Consider the following 20,850-nt stretch of genomic DNA (forward strand, 5'->3'; position numbering starts at 1 on the left):
TAATTACAAATAAAACAAACTTGTGATCCCACATCAGTGAGAACACTTCTTCCCTGCTTTATGGAATATACAAGCAGTTTTTCATCCACTGGATTTAATTTCCACATGAAAAATTGACCTTAACAGTATGAAGTATGGCTACAAGTAAAAACTGTGTTTTCATTGAAGAGAATAAATGCATTTCCTGAATGCTGGCTGTTAGAGCTAATTGATTTATTGGCTCTCTATATAGTGCACTATTGTCTTTGCACTCATGGGACAGGGAAGCTCTTGAGAACAGAACTAAATTCTGCCACAGCAACCTGACAGCTGGAGAGGGTCGGGTTCTATTTCTTTAATATAATGTGCGAGTGTCTCGGAGCTGGGAGGAATCTGCCCTGCATTGGCACAAACTACCTGGACCCGTGGCTTCCTGAAGGATTTTTTTTAATCCCATAATATTTCTGGGAAGCTGACAGCACTGGGAGCAGGTAATTTTCTTTTAATCAGATTGTTTTTACTGTGAAACTTTTATGTTCAAGCAAATGCACAATACTACCCAAAGAAAAGAGATAGGAAATTACCTTTTTTAAAATTTTTCTTTAGGGCCAGCAGTCAAAAATTCAGTAGGAAATAAAGGCCCTGCAAAAGTATTTCTCCCTGCTAACGAAAACAATTTTAAAATTCATGAAATTGCCAAATATTTATTATTATCCCTTGCTTTTAGGTTTTATGCAAATGAGTGCCCATAAGATGAAAGCCAGTGCTTGGTAGCAGGTGGGAGCAAACTCACATAATCATACCAATAAAAAAGCCCTGAGGAAAAACAAACTAAAATGAAAAATCAATAGAGGATGTTGTTCTCCAGATATACTATTAAAATATAGTATTCCACAGCTGCACTGTTGTCCTAAATAACGGATGAGCCTCTCTCTGGGAGGAAAGCTGAGGCTCAGATTCTCCCCTTTTGTTCAGTGGGTAAAAATCCCACAAAGCTGAAGGGATCCAGGTGGGGAAGTCCAGCCTGGGGATGGTGATGGGCTGTGCAGGGAAAGGTTCCCAAACAGGGAACCAAAGCTGGGATTTCCCAGTAAAACCCCCCTGTACCCCTGGGTCTCACAGCATCCATGAAAAACACCCCAAAGTTTCCTGAGATCTCCCAACTGCTGTAAAAGTGAAACCCAGAGCACAAATCTGGCAAGAAATGGGATTATATTCCATATTTCTGCAAGGATCCTCCTGTTCCAGTAACCAGCTGCTTGGATAGAAATTGGATTTTTCTCTTCTTTATTTTTGTCTCAGTTTGGTTCTTATTGCTAGCTGCAAGCACAAATGACACTGAGTATGAATTCAATGGATTAAAATCCTTCAGGAGATGGAGAAACAAGTCTTTGCCAGGTGAGCACAGCTCCCCCCTAGGCCAGGTGAGATGCCAGCCCCTCAGCTATTGCAGGGGAGGCTGAAAGCCATCACCAGCTCTTTATTATGAGAAAAAAATCTAATGTGAACATATTTATCACCTCTCCCTGTGAGCGAATCACTACAAAACCCAAAAATGTCTCAATTTCTTAATTTTCTTAGCTTGTCCTCAGTGCAATCCCCTGCTCTCCTGCTGCTGCCCCCAAAGTGGCTTCTCCAGCTGCAGAAGCAACACCCCCAAGGAGGAGAAGGGAAGGGGCTCAGAGAGCAAAACCAGCCTGAAAAAGCCACATTTTATAGGCAAGGAGAGGGTTCAGCAACAGGGGTGGAAAATGGAAACTGTGATCGCAGCAGCAAACCTTCTTAGCCAGCCTTCTGATGAAATCCTCTCTTCTATTCTTTTAGTATATTCTTTTAACTAAACTTTTAGTATAGTTTTAGTATAATATATATAATAAAATAATCAATCAGCCTTCTGAAACATGGAGTCAGATCCTCGTCTGTCCCCTCATCCTGGGACCCCTGTGAGCACCGTCACACAGGGAGAGCAGAGGCTGATGCAGAACCCCAAATTCCACCTGGCTCTCCGTGTTTGGGCTTTGGAGCCAGCGAGGGGACGTGGCTAAGCCGGGCCTGGGCAGGCTGGGCTTGCCTGGGCTGTGCTGGTGGCTCTGGGAAGGTGTCCCCATCAGCCTGAGCGCTGGCGCAGTGACAAATGGCCAGGGGAGCGCAGGGAGAGGCAGCAAATTAGCGAATGAATAATTAAACTGGAGAGAAAGGTGAGCAGATCGGGAGGGAAGGGAAAGGGAAGGCTCAGTCAGAGAGCCGGGGGAGCCAGCAGCTCTCAGGAGTTCCAAGGAAAGGGCTGGGAGCAGCCAGGACCTGCCCGAGCCATCCATGAACGCAAAGTTCCAAGGAAACGGGAAAATGGCACAAACAGGGGAGCTGTTCCAGCCTGAGAGCCCTTGGGCACCCCCAGCCCCATTCCCAAAGCCATTCCCATTTCTGCTGCACGAGGGTCCCTTCCCTCTCCCTCCTGCTGCCTCTCCAGCACCATGAACTGGGGCAGCAGTGCCACCAAACCCGCGGGGACACTGGAATGGCAGTGCCACCAAACCAATGGGGACACGGGGGCACCTGTGCCACCAAACCAGCGGGGACACTGGAATGGCAGTGCCACCAAACCAGCGGGGACACTGGGGCACCTGTGCCACCAAACCAGTGGGGTCACTGGAACGACAGTGCCACCAAACCAGCGGGGACACTGGAATGGCAGTGCCACCAAACCAGTGGGGACACGGGGGCACCTGTGCCACCAAACCAGCGGGGACACTGGGGCACCAAACCCATGGGGACACTGGGGCCAGCAGTGCCACCAAACCAGCGGGGACACTGGAATGGCAGTGCCACCAAACCAGCGGGGACACTGGGGCACCAGTGCCACCAAACCAGCGGGGACACTGGGGCACCTGTGCCACCAAACCAGCGGGGACACTAGGGCACCGGTGCCACCAAACCAATGGGGACACTGGGGAACCAGTGCCACCAAACCAGCAGGGACATTGGTGCCAGCCCTCTCTGCAGCACACAGCACAGAGGGTTCCCCACCAACCGCCTCTTCTTTTAACTCCTAATTCTTTAAACCATCAGCATTTCATCAAACCCAAGTTCCAAAACCCTGACTCTTATCACAGCCGGTACTTCTAATCCTTTTTTCCAGACTAGATGTTCCCAAATCATGTTACATCTTTCATCTTCCTTGTGATTAATTTCAAGGTCTTTACTGAGTCAAATGAGATATTTTTTAAATCTCTCTTGTTTTAGTTTTTCCAGCTTTTAACTGATTCTGGCAGTTCAGAGGAGCCATCAAAATTACACGAGCGTTTTGTGCTCAGCCACTTCAGTGACTCCTGGGTTTAGGAGAATCCCATAAAGGCAACCATCTTATTATTTTAATGCATGCAATAATTTAAGTGATAACAACTGCAAAAGTCAGGCTGTTTTGTTTTATGGATTATCAACAGCCTTATGACCTTGAAAATAGTCGAGTTGACTCACTAATTTTTACAATTTAGCAAAATAGCACATGCAGCATAATTTTATCAACTTTGATGCGGTGAAAGTGCAGAGATCTCCAAACAGATGAATTTCCTTCCCAGAGCCACTCTGCAGCTCTGGGGAGCCAGGGAGAAGGGGGGATATTTCAGGGGAAAAGGGAATTATTTGAGGAGAAAGCAAAAGGGGAATTATTTGGGGAGAAGGCAAAAAGGGAATTATTTGAGGAGAAAGCAAAAAGGGAATTATTTGGGGAGAAGGCAAAAAGGGAATTATCTGAGCTGCAAACACAGCACGTTAAAAACTTTCCAGTGTCTGTTTTGTTTTGCTGCAATGCAGAGCGAAGCTCTCCAACACACAAATGGCAGGAGCAGCCCCGACCCCCATTTAATTCCTGCCTGGGAAAGGTGGAAGCAGCAAAGGTAAAGAGGAGGCTCAGCCAACCTCTGGTGACCAAAGGTGCACTCGAGCTGTTATTTTGTATTCCATACTCTTCAAAGAGCAATATAAACAGAATTATTTATGCCCGGCAAAATGTTGCTTAATTACTTATGCACCACTGTTTGCTTGTATTTTAAGCTCTCTCTACCACCCACAGGCAGACGTTAAACAGCTGCTAAAAGCGAGCTTTAGTCTTGCCTGTTTGAAATTAGCATACTTGAGCTTTGAAAAAACTTTGTTGCCAATTTACATATGCATAGAGACTGATATTTAGACTCACCATATGATATGTCCCTCAAGAGCTTTTCTTATTGCCTCCATCCTCAGGTCTCAACCTAGAGACTGTAAATCTAGCAGGTGATTAATTCTATACCCTTGAGAAACTAGCAATTAGCACTTGCAACCAGTAAAAAATTGTCATTTCAAACCCCTGTTTACTATGCCCATGTATTTTCTATGAACTCACAGTTAACTCCACACAGAAATAGATGGCAATAGGTTTGCAGTCACTCCTGTCTCTTTATATAAAAATATATTATGGCTTCCAGCTAATCAACCTATTAAACACACCGGGAAAAAAAGGGAGATGAAATAATTGGCATTCCTGCTTTTCCATATAAATATATAGAAAATGGGAAGCTGGAGCAAGCATGGAAACATTCTACATGATGTTTTATGTTCCCAGACCTTAATCAGCTCATTTCAACACGATGACTTTGTAGGGTTTACCTGTTTTGTGTCAATTCTTATCTCTGATAGCCGAAATTACCGCACCTCCAGATGTTCTTATGCATTATTGAGGTCTTCTGCAGTAGATGCTGCAAAAGGTAAGATAAGGTTTTATTTCTTTGTAGTAGTCACAACACCCAGATCAAAGGCAGGAAAGTGCAGTGCTTAGTATTGAAAACTATGATGAACTTCACATTTATTTTCAAGTAGAAAATCTGTCACAAACCTGCTCATCAATCTTCAGTCACTGTTTCAAGTGTAATCCACTGGAGCAGGGCACGGGAGTTTAAAGGCTCAGGGCTGCTGTTCCTAAAAACTCTGCTTTGGCGTGTGCTGGCACAAAAACCTGTGTCTGGGGCCCAGAGGGGTGGGTATGGGGGGCTGGCACTGCCCTGGGCACCCTGTGACAATAAAACATAAATAAAACATAAAATGAACCTGGCTGCTCTCCGCAGGAATTGGTCACCCAGCACCTGGCGGCGGCAGGAAAGTGGGGACACTTGTATTGCCACAGAGCCAGCCTCAGGAAATAGCATCAGGAGATTTGCGCCTGGGTTTAAATCTGCTGATAATGGGGGTAAATCTAGGCACAGGTTTAAATGGGTGTGCAGCAGGTTTAAATCTACCAGAATCAGAGTTCCTAGATTTACCAGAACCAGTAGATTTCCTAGATTTATCAGAATGAGTGGATTTCCTAGATTAACCAAAACAAGTAGATTTCCTAGATTTAGCAGAATCAGTATGGTTCCTAGATTTACCAGAATCAGATTTCCTAGATTTACCTAAATCAGATTGATTTCCTAGATTTTACCAGAATCAGATTTCCTAGATTTACCTAAATCAGATTTCCTAGATTTTACCAGAATCAGATTTCCTAGCTTTACCAGCACAAGTAGATTTCCCAGATTTACCAGAATGAGTGGATTTCCTAGATTTTACCAGAATCAGATTTCCTAGATTTACCAAAACAAGTAGATTTCCTAGATTTATCAGAGTCAGATTTCCTAGATTTTACCAGAATCAGTAGATTCTCTGGATTGACCAGAATCAGAATTCCTAGATTTACCAGAACGAGTGGATTTCCTAGATTTTACCAGAATCAGATTTCCTAGATTTACCAAAACAAGCAGATTTCCTAGATTTCTCAGAGTCAGATTTCCTAGATTTACCAGCACCAGTAGAGCTCCTAGATTTACCAGAATCAGATTTCCAAGATTTACCAGAATCAGATTGCCTAGGTTTACCAAAAGAAGTAGATTTCCTAGATTTACCAAAATCAGAGTTCCTAGATTTCCCAGCACCAGTAGATTTCCACCCAGATCCCCCCCTTTGTGCCAGGGGAAAGCGCTGCTGCCCCGCACCAATTTTGGGTGGAATTCTGAACATTTTCGAGGCATCTCGAGGCAATCTTGGTGGAAAATGCCAGGAGCCATCTCTTTGCAAGCCTCTCAGCGCAGCAGCGAGGGTTTAAGGGTAAATATAAAGGCAGCCAGCAATGCAAGGATATTTTTTCCTGCGTTGCACAGTCATTAAGGGGTCTGCTGCAAAAGCCTGCTTGACTTTCTTCCCACTAATTACATCATCAGATCATCACACTGCTAAAATCAGGCGCAGAGTACTTGCACACAACTAAATCCCTGCTTCTAATTACTATTTTAGTCTCTTTTTCCTCGTGACATGTTGGTGATAGATCATTATTTTTTCAGCAATTTGTTCGCATTTATATGCAATATAATTGGATCTGATTAATTATTATGATTAATGACTGCAGAATTTCCTTGCAAAGCTATTAATACTGGGAGTATCAAATGAAAGACATGGACAAATTAAAGCCAATGGAGTCCTGTTGCTTGTACTTACAATGCCTGGGCTCAAGTAACCCTTTGCTGCTCCAGCCCTGCAATAAATACCAGGGTTTATCTGGAATTTCCCCATGGATCCCTGCATTTTCCAGCGCTCTAAGTACATAAGTAATGGGGGAGAGATGCAGGTGGAATTCTTAGGTGGACTGCTGTAGTTAAAATTACATATATTTGGGTATATTTTAAACGGGCTCAGCAGCATAAATGCAGCTACATCCATTAAAAGTCAGGAAACTGGCAAAAAAGAAAAGCCCGTGCGATATTTCTATGTATATGAAGCGGATTTACCCATTTTTCAGGTGGCAGTGCAACCAAACACCACAATAAAAGCAGTTAATTTCCATGAAATGTCACATTAGCCCATTTCTGAGGGATGTATTTACGTAGCGTGTGCTGTATTTGAAATTACAGCCCGGCTCAGCAATGGGATATTACATGTAAAAAAGCAAACAGTGAGGGAGTAGCTTAGGGGATCGACTTTCCTGCCGCCTCGGGGACCTGCCTTTAAATCTGCCTTTGAGCAAACTGAGCAAAAATCATTTCCCTCTAATGGCAGCAGCACACGGGAACAGCAGGAGCTGCAGGCAGGGCAGAGGAAAGGAGGGAAGGGCTGGAGATGGGATGGGGAGGCTCTGCCTGGCCTGGGACAGCCACAAACAGGGGGATTTTAATCTGGAATAAAGAGACATCGGTGCTCAGCAAACCCAGGGCTGGAGGGGATTTAATCTGGAATAAAGTGCCAGCAGTGCTCAGCAAACCCAGGGGCTGGAGGGATTTTAATCCGGAATAAAGTGCCAGCAGTGCCCAGCAAACCCAGGGGCTGGAGGGGATTTAATCTGGAATAAAGTGCCAGCAAACCCAGGGGCTGGAGGGATTTTAATCTGGAATAAAGTGCCAGCAGTGCCCAGCAAACCCAGGGGCTGGAGGGGATTTAATCTGGAATAAAGTGCCAGCAAACCCAGGGGCTGGAGGGATTTTAATCTGGAATAAAGTGCCAGCAGTGCTCAGCAAACCCAGGGCTGGAGGGATTTTAATCCGGAATAAAGTGCCAGCAGTGCTCAGCAAACCCAGGGCTGGAGGGATTTTAATCCGGAATAAAGTGCCAGCAGTGCTCAGCAAACCCAGGGCTGGAGGGATTTTAATCCGGAATAAAGTGAGCAGCACCCAGCAAACCCAGCCTGGAGCAGGGCACAGAGACAATTCCAGCGATTCCTGCTGAGGAACCCTGGAATTGTCCCTGGAGCCCAGCCAGGAATGGGGAAATGCAGCCTGGAGCAGGAGTGGGGACGGGGTTGGAGCTCTTCATCCCCTGGGGGAACAGGGCAGCCCAGCCCTGGGAATTGCCCTCCAGATAAAAAGTGAGAGGAAGATGGGGTGTGTTGGGAAATGAGAAATGGTGGGGCGCAGAATATTTTGAAATAAAGGTCAGGAGGGCAAAAGTGCAACTCCAGTCTGAGTATCAAGTTTGGACACTTTGATTTCTTTAATTTTGAATTCACATCTTAATACATTTTAAAGATTATTTGAAACCCCTTATTTAGGATAAAATGGTGGATGGACTGTGAGAGCAGCAGAGGGACTGGGGACAAGGATGGAGGGACAGGAGCCAGGGAATGGCTCCCAGTGCCAGAGGGCAGGGATGGATGGGACACTGGGAACTGGGAATTCCTGGGACAGTGGGAGGTGTCCCTGCCATGGCAGGGATGGAATAAATGGGATTTAAGGTCCCAACCCAGTCTCTGACCCAGTCACCCTGGCCTTGCTCCATCCCACTCCTGCTGACCAAGCCCTGCATTTACCTCACAGCCAGAACCACCTGCCACATTTACAGTCGATTTTGGGGTTTCTACCCCATCTCACCCCAGGAAGCTGAGGGGCAGTAACCCTTTCTTGCCCAGTTAAAGGCCCCTCAGGGTCCCTCTCCATGTCCCTGTGCCCCAGCTGGGCAGTGCCAGCCCCACACCTGCAGGGATGTGCTGAGTGAGCACCCCCCTCTCCTCTGAGATGGAAAACAGACACCTGGGAGCCTCCAAACTGCCTCCCTGCAAAACGACGATTTCGAGATGATTTCGCTCTTCTGTTTTCATTTTTCTTGGGGGGGGGCTTTAATCATTTTTTTTTTTAATAAAGGCGGTTGAGATGAGTGAAATATCAGCCCGGGAGGAAACAACATTTAGAGCCCCATAATGGAGCAGGCAAATGTGAGCGTCACAAGCCCTTAGCATCTCGTGCTCTGCATTAGCCCAGCTCGCTCCATCAATCTCCCCAGCCGGGCTCCCCTGCCTGCACAGCCAGCCACTGAGCCACACACAGGGCTGGTACAGGCAAGGCACATGGTGGGGTTTTTGTCTTTTCTTCCTCCTGAAACTTTCTGGAAGTTTGGTGCATTTTGGGATTTTTTTTTTAATTTTAATTGTCATTAAAAAAATCACAATTAAAAAAAAAATTTTGTCATTAAAAAATGACGTTAATTTAAAATGTCGCATTCAAGTTGGCATAAAAGTCTAATGGTGTAAATTCTAATTGTGGCCTTCCAGTACCTGAAGGGGATGATGAGAAAGATAGAGAGACAAAATATACAGGGTCTGGAGGGACAGGAAAAGGAGAGTCTTCACATTGAAACAGAGTGGGGGCAGATGGGAGATTGGGAAGGAATTCCAGGCCAGGCGGGACACTGGGGCTTGGAACACTCTGGGACACTGGGAGGTGTCCCTGCCATGGCACAGTGGGATGGGATTTAAGGTCCCTTCCAACCCAAACCATTCTGGGATTCCGAGATTTTATGATTCTGAGTCTACACATAATGGATTTACCTCCTGAGTGCGAGCCTATGTATTTTTTAATAATTCCAGTTTAATACAGAATTATTTAATAATTTCATTAATACAATTAAATAAATTAATTAATAAATTAAAAGACATTTTAATTTATTTTTCTAAATATGTAAAGGTACCTCTCTATATATTTTCTCTATGTATTTCAAAGCCAATCATGCCTGGAAGGACTGAATGGAGGGATGGATGGATGGACATCAATGGATGTGTTGTCTTACGTAGTCTAGAGTTCTATGATCATTATAGTGCAAGAGTTCCATATGCCCAGAGATTCATACCTCCCTGATGTTTCTGTAAGAGCTTCTCTCAGCACTGATTCCTCCTGGTCCCTGCAGCAGCCATCTGACCCCTGCTCCCACCAATCCACTCCTTTATACCACTGTTCGTATTGGCCACAGGTGTGGCCTGTTAACATCAGCCCTGCTCCTAATTTCAATGATTGGTTCAGCTGCAACTCTTTGGGATAAGATTACATGCTATACCACCTTCATTTACCCATCCTGTATCCCGATGGATGGATGGATGGATGGATAGATAGATGGATAGATAGATAGATAGATAGATAGATAGATAGATAAATAAATAAATAAATAACACCCTGATTGTATGAGGGGAAACACCCCAGCCAGGACACGTGGGCACATCCCGGTTCCATGCTGACCATGTTCCCCATGCTGACCACATTCCCTGTGCTGACCATGCTCCCTGTCCTGACCACTTTCCCCATGCTGACCACGTTCCCTCAGCCACCAGCAGGAACAGGCCCAGGGGTTTTTGTGGGTGATTATTGAACCACCCCGAGCAGCCTTGGCTGTGCACAGCCCCCAGCCCAGCCCCAGCAGCTCTGCAGGGACACAAAGCCCCCGAGCCCTGCCTGGGGCTGGGCTGGCCCTGCACAGGCACAGGGCGCTGGGTGGCTCCAGCAGGGCCTGGCAGCGCCAGCACAGGCAGCAGGATGGAGCCAGGGCACTCATTGTCACTGCAGCAGCCCCTGTGAGCATCCCCAGCCCTGCCTGCCCGGGACCCCCACCCTGAGGGCACGGGCAGGGGGGTTTTTCTGCGTTTGATGAGTGCTGGGCTGCAGGAGGCTGTGCTGTGCCCCAGAGCACGGGGCTGGCGCTGCTCTGTGACACACAGCAGTGTCTCTGTGCTCTCCTCTGCCATGAGAGCCGAGCAGGAAATCAATACATTTTATCCACGGAATGTACATAAGTCTTCTTAAGTCGTGATCCATTTTAAGTAACGTGTGGAGGGGCATTAGGCAATTAGAGCTGGCTGAGGAACTGAGCATATTTATACATTTTAACGCCTGTCTTTTTATCTTGAGCTTGGATGAAGCACTAAGACCTAAAAATCAAACACTGGATGAGTTTAGATGATCGGGTATTTAATTTAAGATCTCCATCTTAGCATTAGAAACCCTTCCAAATGAAGTGCCTGTGTTTTAAAAATTGGCCATAGCCAGTAGCTGCTAGGTCTGATGTGTAATCTCTGCTTGGCTCTGCACAGAAAGCACTTATTGAAATTCAAGTACATGCTCAGGGCTCCTTAATGGCTATTTTTGCCTCATTAATACAACAAACATCACTGATATGAAAGGTGCTGTTCCCTTACACTAATACAACTGCAAGGGGTCAGAAATAACTTCTCATGCTCTCTAGTTCTTTATCCAGCATGTCAGTGACAGGGAAGAGGAGAGCAAGCAGCAACAGGAAGGTGGATTTACCAACAAATGCTGTGTGAGTGAGACCACCAATGGCCCAGCCTGGCCTCCTCTGGTGCCCACATTCCAAAACAAGATGCTGGAAATTTCAGGAAGGCCCCGAGCAGCCAATGAGGAGTGACTGGAGAGGACAGAGCTGCAGAGGGACAGGCACGAGTTTAACTCAGTGAGTAACTCAGAATAAACTGCTCAGTTTATTCCAAAGAGGGTGAAGAATTGGCTTGGTCATAATCTAAAATCCCAGAGTGGTTTGCGTCAGAGGGACCTCAGAGCTACCCAGTGCCACCCTGTCATGGAAGGGACATCTCCACTGCCCCAGGGTGGGACTGGGACACTGCCAGGGCTCTCCTGCTCCCCACAAGGGAGCAGAAGCTTTGCTGGTGGAGCTCTGCTGCGCCCATGATGGGCAGCACGAAATGAAACTCGTGCAGATCTGGCTGAGCCTCCCACTTCTGTGTGACTGCTTCTTTTCATCTCGATACCATCACAGACTGCAGAGATCCCCATCAGCTGCACCACAGCCCAGAAACCCTGGCTGTGCTTTGGAGCAAATCAATTCCCATCCACACAGGGCACCCCTTTGTGCTCCTTAAGGCACCAAGCAACGACAGCACCCAGAGCCAGGGATGCAATAACAGCCCCATTCCTTGTGAGAATGCTGCTTTCCTATCAATTCCCGACAAAACCACTTTGGTTTTCTCAGCGTTGGCATTAACCTGTCCTTCCCCAAAGGTGCCCATTTCCCCAGCAGCTGCACAGAACCCCATTTGGAAAAGGCTCAGGGACACAGCAACCGCAGGGTTTGGGATGGCAGCACCCCAGATCCCGACCCCAGGGCTGCTAATACCGAGCTTTACAAAGCCCAGCAAATTGAAACCAGCTCCGGGGGTGGCTGGGGGAACTTCAATGCAATGCTTTCAAATTTCCCTGCAAATAAAAATGCATGGGAAGGAGAGGAGCCGGGAGGCCCTGGGTGTGTCCCCTGAGCATGGTTCAGAGCCCCCAACATCCTGCCCTGCTTTTGTGGATTGGAAATCTTGTCATCTGATCACAGAGACCAAGAAAATTGTGGCAAACTTTATCTGCTAAGTGAACCTTAATAACCTCGACTTTAACTTCAAGGAAATTACACTCGGAAACATTTCATAGTCTTGCAGGTTGCAGGAGACATAAAACTCTTTCTTTTCTCCCACCTCTCCAGGAGTTATTAACCCTCCCCACAGAGCCTCGGAGACCTCCAGCAAATTGTCCCTTCCCACAAATCACAAGGAATGGCTGGAATGGCTGTGCCAGGGGCTCCAGCAGCACATTTGCACTAAAAGCTGCACCCAGACTCAGATGAAAACATTCACAGTTCCTTGAAAGAAGGCAAAGGAAAAAAAATAAAATAAATCCCAGCCTTTGAAATAAAGCTGCGGTGTGGCTGCTCCAGGAGCTGTCACACCTGGCTTCTCCCAATTAACAGCTGGGGCTGTTTAATTACCTCTCTCCCTAAATACCCCATTCCTTGGGGGGGCAGAAATGGGGAAAGGGCAATTCCAGGCTCAGCTTTGTCAGAGGAGCTTCAAGAGACACACAGCGTTTTGGGAAGGAAAGAATAAAAGAGAACCTCAGAATACTGAGGTTGGCAAATAATCCAGGAGCATCGAACCCAACCTGTGACCAAACAGCACAATGCCCCCAGAACAACACACAACAAAATGATGTGGTTTAGTCATGTGAAAATGGGTTATTCGAGTGGAAATGTAGTATTCAAAGAAAAATGTGAAACATTATTATTATTGTTAATATAATATAATATAATATAATATAAATTACATATTATATATTACATATTACATATTACATATAATATATAATATATAATATATAATATACAATATATAATATATAATATATAATATATAATATACAATATATAATATATAATATATAATATATATTGTTATTGTTATTTTATCCTGCACATTTGTGATCCCACAGTGGGTTTTACACCTGACTTGGCCATGCTGCTGCTCTGTGGCTGTGCGAATGCAGTCCCATTCTCCCAAAAATAAATACCCTACAAGGGAATGGCCTTGAAAATAAAAGCCCAGAAAGCAGAGCTGAACCTCTGCTTGTGCCACTGAGTTTGGAGCAAAATCCCCCCCTGGTTCCATGCCCAGAGCCGGACAGGTTTGGCACACAGGGAGGAGATGCCTGCAGGTCCCAGTGAGGCAGAGCTGTCCCTGCTCAGGGTGAGGGACAGGGATCCCCCTTTCCCAGGGTTTCCCACACTTTTGGAAGCTGTTTCCTCCAGCAGTTTCATTCTCTGCCTGCTCCACCCTCTGCTCCCAGCGCTCCCAATACTTCAATTCCCATTAATGGTGCTGAGCTTTGGCTGGGAGCCCCGAGCAGGAGGTCACAGCTCCTGCAGGGCACCCTGGCGCAGCCCAGGGACACCTGCTCATTTTTAGGGCCAGAAATGAGTGAAGAATTCACCCCCAGACCTGCTGGGCCAGAGCTGCCTCGTTTGGTGACCTCACATCACCCAGAGCCTCTCTCGCGCATTACAGAGGCTTTGGAGGTGTGAGCAGAGAATTAAACAATTGTCAGCAGGAGGATTGCACTCCAGCAGCTCTCCAGGCAGGGCAACCCTCCTGCAAGGGAGCCTTTCCCACCAAAAATCCAAACAAGATTCCTGAAAACATTCCCTGGGGAGATCTGCAGCAAAACCTCCTTATGATGCTTATTCAAAAATCAGTTCAAAACCGCCTGGTAAAATAATGCTTAAAATTGTGGGGGAAAACACAAATTCAACTTTGAACTTTGCACTTGAGGTTGAGACACCTCCAGTGTGTTTGCCACTGGTTAGAGGTGCAAAAAATGCCCTGCTGAGGGAATATCCCAAATATCCCACCCTGAACTGTGGACACAGCAGTACCCTGCTCCCAGAAAGGGATTTTTTGCTCCTAGCAAAGGAGTTTTTCTGCTGCAGGAAAGGGGGTTTTCTGCTCCCAGGAAAGGGGATTTCTTCTCCCAGAAAAGGAGTTTTTCTGCTCCTAGGAAAGGGGGGTTTTTTGCTCCTAGGAAAGGGGTATTCCGGCTCCCAGGAAAGGGTTTTTCTGCTCCCAGGAAAGGGATATTCCTGCTCCCAGAAAAGGGATTTTTCTGCTCCGAGAAATGGGGTTTTTCTGCTCTTAGGAAAGGGGTATTTCTCCTCCCAGGAAAGGGATTTTCTGCTCCCAGAGAGTTTTTTTTCTGTTCCCAGCAAAAGGTTTTTCTGCTCCCAGCAAAGGGTTTTCCTGCCTCCAGGAAAGGGATATTCCTGCTCCTAGGAAAGGGAATTTTCTGCTCCCAGGAAAAGTTTTCTGCTCCTAGGAAAGGGGTATTTCTCCTCCCAGAAAAGGGGTTTTTCTGCTCCCAGAAAAGGGATTTTCTGCTCCCAAAAAAAGGGGGGTTTTTGCCCCCAGGAAGGTTTTTTTTGCCCCAGGAAGGCTTTTTCTGCCGGGCACCAGGGGCAGGGAGTGCCCAGCACAAAGGCTGGAGGTGCGTGCAGATGGAAGCCCCTGGATCACACAAAGCTGCCGGAGGGGCTGGGCTGAGAGGGGCCCAGGTTATTAAAAGAGGGATCAAACCAAGCTGCAATTACGCCCGGCTAATCCTCGGAAAACAGGGAGGTATTTCTTCATTATTTGCACGGGGTGAAAATAACAACCGCGCGGGACGGATGAAAACTCCACCTTCAGACGGCACCCCGATTGCGATGCAGCCCCCCTGTCCCGGGCAGCCCAGGAGGGACCCTGAACACGGGTGTGCCATCAGCGCTGAATTCATTAATGAGCGGCAGGTTTGATGGATGTGGGGCGACGCTGAGGCGGGAGCTGCAAAGGGTGAGCCATACATCAGGAGCCAGGGCATCGTGCAGGCAGCACCTGGGCACGGCTGCCAGGGTGGGGCACAAACTGCTGGGCAGGCAGTTTCTGTAAATTTTTAAATACAACCGTCGCGCCTCCAAATGTCACAGCGGGCTCCAGCCGGCCGAGGTGGCAGCTCCTTAAAGCCCAGAATTTATGGGGTTGAGATTTTTCCAAATGTGAGACCGGAAAGGGAAAAAAAAAAAAACCCTGTCTGGCTTTTATTTATTCCCGATATAAATACAGGCAATTTAGTCCTTCCCCCAAACAGGGGCAGATGAGATGAGTTAGACAGCAGTCGATTCATTTTGCATAGGAATGGCTCATTAAAAGCCAGAGCCCCCCGTTTGCGGCGGGCGCCGATTGGGCCCGGCACAAAATGGATTTACGGTGTCACTCAGAGCCGGCAGGACTAATGAGGGAGGAGAGGCTGCAGCGGGGGCACCGCTCCCCAGCCCATCCCCGTGCCCCGGCGAGATGGAGGTGTCCCTCATTATGCATGTGTCTCAGGAGCTCCCTTTAATATTTTAATAAATAACAACATCGGCCCAACAAGAAATTAATGAATAGTATCATTAATAATGAGCCCGGGCCCGGCGGTGATAGGACAGATATTAAATTGAAGCACAGTGGTGCTGTCTCCAGAGACTTGGGAATTTTCCAGCGGCAAACAAGGCCGCTGAATGAGGCAGCCACCGCTCTGTGCCAACAGCTTTTACAACAGGTTGGGAGTAATAAAAGAGGATTTTCTGCACGATAAAGTTAAGCCTTAGAAAATCTGCTGGTGTAGATCGGTGTGAAAAGTACTGCCAAACGTGATCCTTAATTAAACTTTAATTAAGATAAAGCTCTTTCCCTTAAAAAGGGGGGTGGGGAGGGGGAGGCAGCAGCAAAAAGAGTGTCAGCTCTTTTCCTACCGGTTTCTGATCTGAAACGATTCTATATTAAATCGCAGAAAACTGTGCTCAAATAAGTTAAATCCACGAAAACCCGGAAATTCAGACCGGGGGATGAAATGCCATCCGTGGCCCAGCCATGTGCCTGTTTATCTATATTTATCTCTGCTCCTGCGCCGTTTGGAGCCCGTGCTGTGGAGATCAGGCCCAACTGGGAGCACTGGTGGGAATGTTCCCATCTCCCAGCTGCCCTGGGCCGTGGCTGGGCCCACAGAACCCTCCCCATCCCTCTCCTAAAGGTTCAGGATTTTGTGTTTCACAGCACAGAACAACATATGTCACACGCACGAGGAACAGGCTGGGGGAACAGAACATTTCCACTTCCCCAGCCAGGACCAAACCCTCAGCACAGGGCCAGAGGCTCTGCAGGAGCATGGAACAGTTTCGGTACCAGCACCATGGAACACTTTCAGTACCATGGAACACTTTCAGCACCATGGAACGGTTTCAGTACCATGGAACACTTTCAGCACCATGGAACAGTTTCAGTACCATGGAACGGTTTCAGTACCAGCACATCCATCTCCAGGAGCTGCCCAACACAGGGACCCCAAAGCAATATTCCATCATCCAGAACCTGCTTTTCCCTCAGCTGAAAGTCTCAAAATGCTCTTCGCAGCCTGGCACCCGTGCTCACAAATTCCTAAAGCTTTGCCTCAAACCCGGCCGAGTTCAGTAAAATCAGAGCTCATACACAGCATATGGACAGCAAACAAATATTTTGTACAAAGACAAAAGAATAGAGAAATTTTTTTTTCTTCCTTTTCTTTTTCCTTTCTTTTTTTTTTTTTATATGGCTCCACTTGAGATTTTTTTCCATTTCTTTCCTTTCAGTGCCTCTAAGAAGAGTATCTGTACATGCAGGGGCACTTGACCTGCACAGGCTCCCTGCTTTGATGAAAGTTTTTATTTAAGCTTCAGAAGGCAAGTCAAGCCTGGATGCCACGGCGCTAATTCTTTTCTAATTCAGAATTTAAACCAGGCTGTTTGACTGGAATCAGGGGTTGAACACGCGTGCTGCAGTGAGTGAGATCTGATAAAGTCAAAGGCAAGGAAAATCAAGGCTTGGAACATCTATTATTCTCTCAATTAGCCAAGATTCTGTTATCTGGCCACTTTTAATAAATTTAGTGATAAATTAATAATTGGGTGGCAGCAGAGCAGCCAGCTGCTCTTGCCAGGGAGCTGCTCCTTGGCTCTGCACCTGCCTTGGGTGGGATTTGGGGGAGAGGGGGCTCAGTTTGGGGGTTTGGGATAACAGCTGGAATATTGCCTGCTGTTTCACAGCTCGTCCCTCCCCAGTGGGTCCTGAGGTTTGTACTGAATTCATTGGAATTTCACCTGGAATTTCAGCTAGGATTCCATCCTAACCTGTCCATGTCCCAGCAGAGCCCAGGGAGGCTCAGGAACCTGCAGGATCCTGACCCACATCCTCCCCAGGCACGAGGGATGGGCACACAGTCCCTCTGCTCTGCAGCATCCCCTGGCAGGCTGGGGCACCAGGGATGGGGCACTGGGGATGGGCACAAGGGATGGGCACCAGGGATGGGCACCAGGGATGGGCACCAGGGATGGGCACAGAGCCCCAGAGCTCTACAGCATCCCCTGGCACCAGGGATGGGCACCAAGGATGGGGCACCAGGGATGGGCACCAGGGATGGGCACACAGTCCCTCTGCTCTGCAGCATCCCCTGGCAGTCTGGGGCACCAGGGATGGGCACCAGGGATGGGCACCAGGGATGGGCACAGAGCCCCTCTGCTCTGCAGCATCCCCTGGCACCAAGGATGGGGCACCAGGGATGGGCACAGAGCCCCTCTGCTCTGCAGCATCCCCTGGCACTAGGGCAGAGAGGGGGCACCTCCCCAGTGCCACCCTCTCCCCCCAAAGCAGGGAGGGGCAGTGCAGCCCCAAAGCAGCCTCCCCGCTCTGGGTTTGGGCACACAGCAGCCCCTGCTCTGTAATTCCGGGTGGCATCCCTCTGCCCCTCTGCCCCTCTGGGCTGCTCTCCCCTGCAGCAGGAGCTGTGCGTCCCCGCTTCCCCGGGAGATAATGGTTCATTTTTAGGCTGTTAGAGCAGAGATCGCGGGGTCCCGCCCCTGGCAGCCGCGGCTGGTAACTGCCTCTCACTCCCTGAAAGCACAGGCAATTTTTCCATAATAAAAACTGGATTAGCATGTATCAAGGAGAGGTTCCACCAGCTGTCACTTTGAAATCAGGCTACTCTATCGGATGGGCGAGATGATAATGGATAAACCCATAAATGACAAGCAGTTTTCCTGTATTTATCTAATAAGTGCCTAATGCAGGCGAGCATCTTCTCTAATAAAACAGGAGGACGGGGGAAGAGACAGGCTGGGGCTCTGTTTGAATTAAATCCAAACTGAGCAGTGGTGGCACAGGCAAATACTGCAGGAAAATGGCTTTTTTTTTTCCCTCATCCTTTTAGAAATTCTATTTTTAAATGCACCATGGACACAAGTTAAATCAAAACCAATTAAAAATAATTTTTGAAGTTTTCTGAGATTCAGCTCCTTTTGATTCAGAGTGTCTCTGTGTGTTTGTGAGCGAAACAGAAAACAGAAAAACAGGTGTCTGTAAATGAACAGGTGTGTTTAAAACAGGAGCACTGGGTGCTTGGAGCAGCAGAGGTGGGAACAGCCTCAGAGAGGCAGGAGAATTCTTATTAATCTGCAGAATATTAATCAACAATTCCCTAACTTCTGTGTTGCATTATCAGTGGTGACACAGCATTAAAGTCACACCAGGGGAAATGACCAAGTGCATCAGTGGAATTAGCAGCTTACTGAAGGCAAGGCTCAAAAATTTGGGCTAACTTGGCTAAATTAATGGATTAGGAAAAAATCCTTAAAAAAGGACTGATGGCTGGCTAGTAATGAGAAGAGAAAAGAGCCTGCCCACCCTCCCAGCCAGGAATTCCCAATGTCCCATCCATCCCTGCCCTCTGGTGCAGGAACAGCCTGGGGAATAATGGGGAGCAGGAGCTGGAGATGGCTGGAATGGGGAATAATGGGGAATAATGGGGAGAAGGAGCTGGAGATGGCTGGAATGGGGAATAATGGGGAATAATGGGGAGAAGGAGCTGGAGATGGCTGGAATGGGGAATAATGGGGAATAATGGGGAGAAGGAGCTGGAGATGGCTGGAATGGGGAATAATGGGGAATAATGGGGAGCAGGAGCTGGAGATGGCTGGAATGGGGAATAATGGGGAATAATGGGGAGAAGGAGCTGGAGATGGCTGGAATGGGGAATAATGGGGAAAGGGAGCTGGAGATGGCTGGAATGGGGAACAGCTGGGGAATAATGGGGAGAAGGAGCTGGGGATGGCTCCATGGTGGAACAGTTGGGGAAATAATGAGAGAAAGGAGCTGGGGATGGCTCCACAGTGCAGGAACAGCTGCTGATCCATGGGAAAGGCACCACCCAGCCCCAGTCCCAGCCCAGAGCTCTCCTTGGCTGGCTCTGGGAGTTGCAGCTCCTCAGTTTCCCCCTTTGTTCAGCCAGGCCTGTGGGAAGGAGCAGGGTGTGATGAAGTCAGTGCCGCTAAAAGGGGTCCTTTATTGCATTTTCTGAGTTGTTTTGGGGTGGTTTGTTTTAAATCCCAGATGAGTCAGGGAGCAGGAATGGCTGGCAAGAAAATGCAGGCACCAAAATCCTCCGTCCTCCAAGGCAGCTCCCCCTCAAAGGCTGCCAGCCCCCCTCACCCCAAGTGATAAACATCACCTATTTCATAAATACTGATTCACAGGGTGATTGGGAGACTTCCCAAGCCTGCAGCAGGGACACGACTAACAGCGTGCCACAAACATCAAGTGCTCCTCCTCACAAATGTGATAACATTTACTTCCTAAACAAATTAAATCTGATATTTTAGAAAAAAATACACGCAGCCAACCCACAACTTCTCCTGCCCTCAATTTAACTTTTCCCCACAAACAGCCTTCAAGAAAATGACACTTGGTGTGCACTTAATAGCACTGGAAAAAGCAGGGAGCAAATCCCCCTGCAGCATTCCTCACTCAAAGACCCCCCACCCCTCCTGCAGAAAATGGGAATCTTTGTGTTCCCTCAGGAGACTGCAGAGAGGAGGAACAGGGTGGACCCAGGGAAATGGGAGCTGTGAAATGAAACAGCTACCCAATGGCAGTGCTGAAAATGGATGGTTTGAGCAGGTTTGGTGCCTGGCACCATGTCCGGGAGCAGCTCCTGGCCTGGCACCAGCCTTTGCTGCCATTATCCTGCTGCATATTTAAGGCAGGAGCACGAGCACCCCTTCCACACTTGGTCAAATACGGGACCAGCGTGTTCCTGCCGAAAATCAATGTCAGCTGAGCTGCTCTGTGAGTAAATGTCACAATGCAGGCAGCCCAGAGCAGCAGGATGTGGGGTTTGTGTGAGCTGGAACCTCCCTGCACAGACCCAGGCTGGCTGCAGGAGGAGCCCAGGCTTTCCTTGGAGCTTTTGGAAAGCACAAAGTGTGGGGAGGACATGGTGGCACAGACATCCTTTATGGAAAACCCTTCCCTTAGGGTTTTTCCTCCTGAGAAGCTGAAAGGCCTCAGGAACAAAACGCAAACAATGGTTATCTGCTGCTGTGGGATGCAACAGGTGCATCTGGGATTGGGCTCATGGGGTTGTTTCTAATTAATGGCCAATCACAGTCAGCTGGCTCGGACAGAGAGCCGAGCCACAAATCTTTGTTATCATTCTATTCTATTCTATTCTATTCTATTCTATTCTATTCTATTCTATTCTATTCTATTCTATTCTATTCCTGTTCTATTCTATGCCAGCCTTCTGATGAAATCCTTTCTTCCATTCTTTTAGTATGGTTTTAATATAATATATATAATAAAAAAATAAATCAGTCTCCTGAAACATGGAGTCAGATCCTCATCCTCAGACCCCTGCGAACACCGTCACAGACTCGGGGCTG

This window comes from Melozone crissalis, unplaced genomic scaffold, assembly GCF_028551555.1.
Source record: "Melozone crissalis strain CALT ecotype California unplaced genomic scaffold, PUWL_Pcris_2 ptg000023l_1, whole genome shotgun sequence".
Taxonomy (NCBI): Eukaryota; Metazoa; Chordata; class Aves; order Passeriformes; family Passerellidae; genus Melozone; species Melozone crissalis.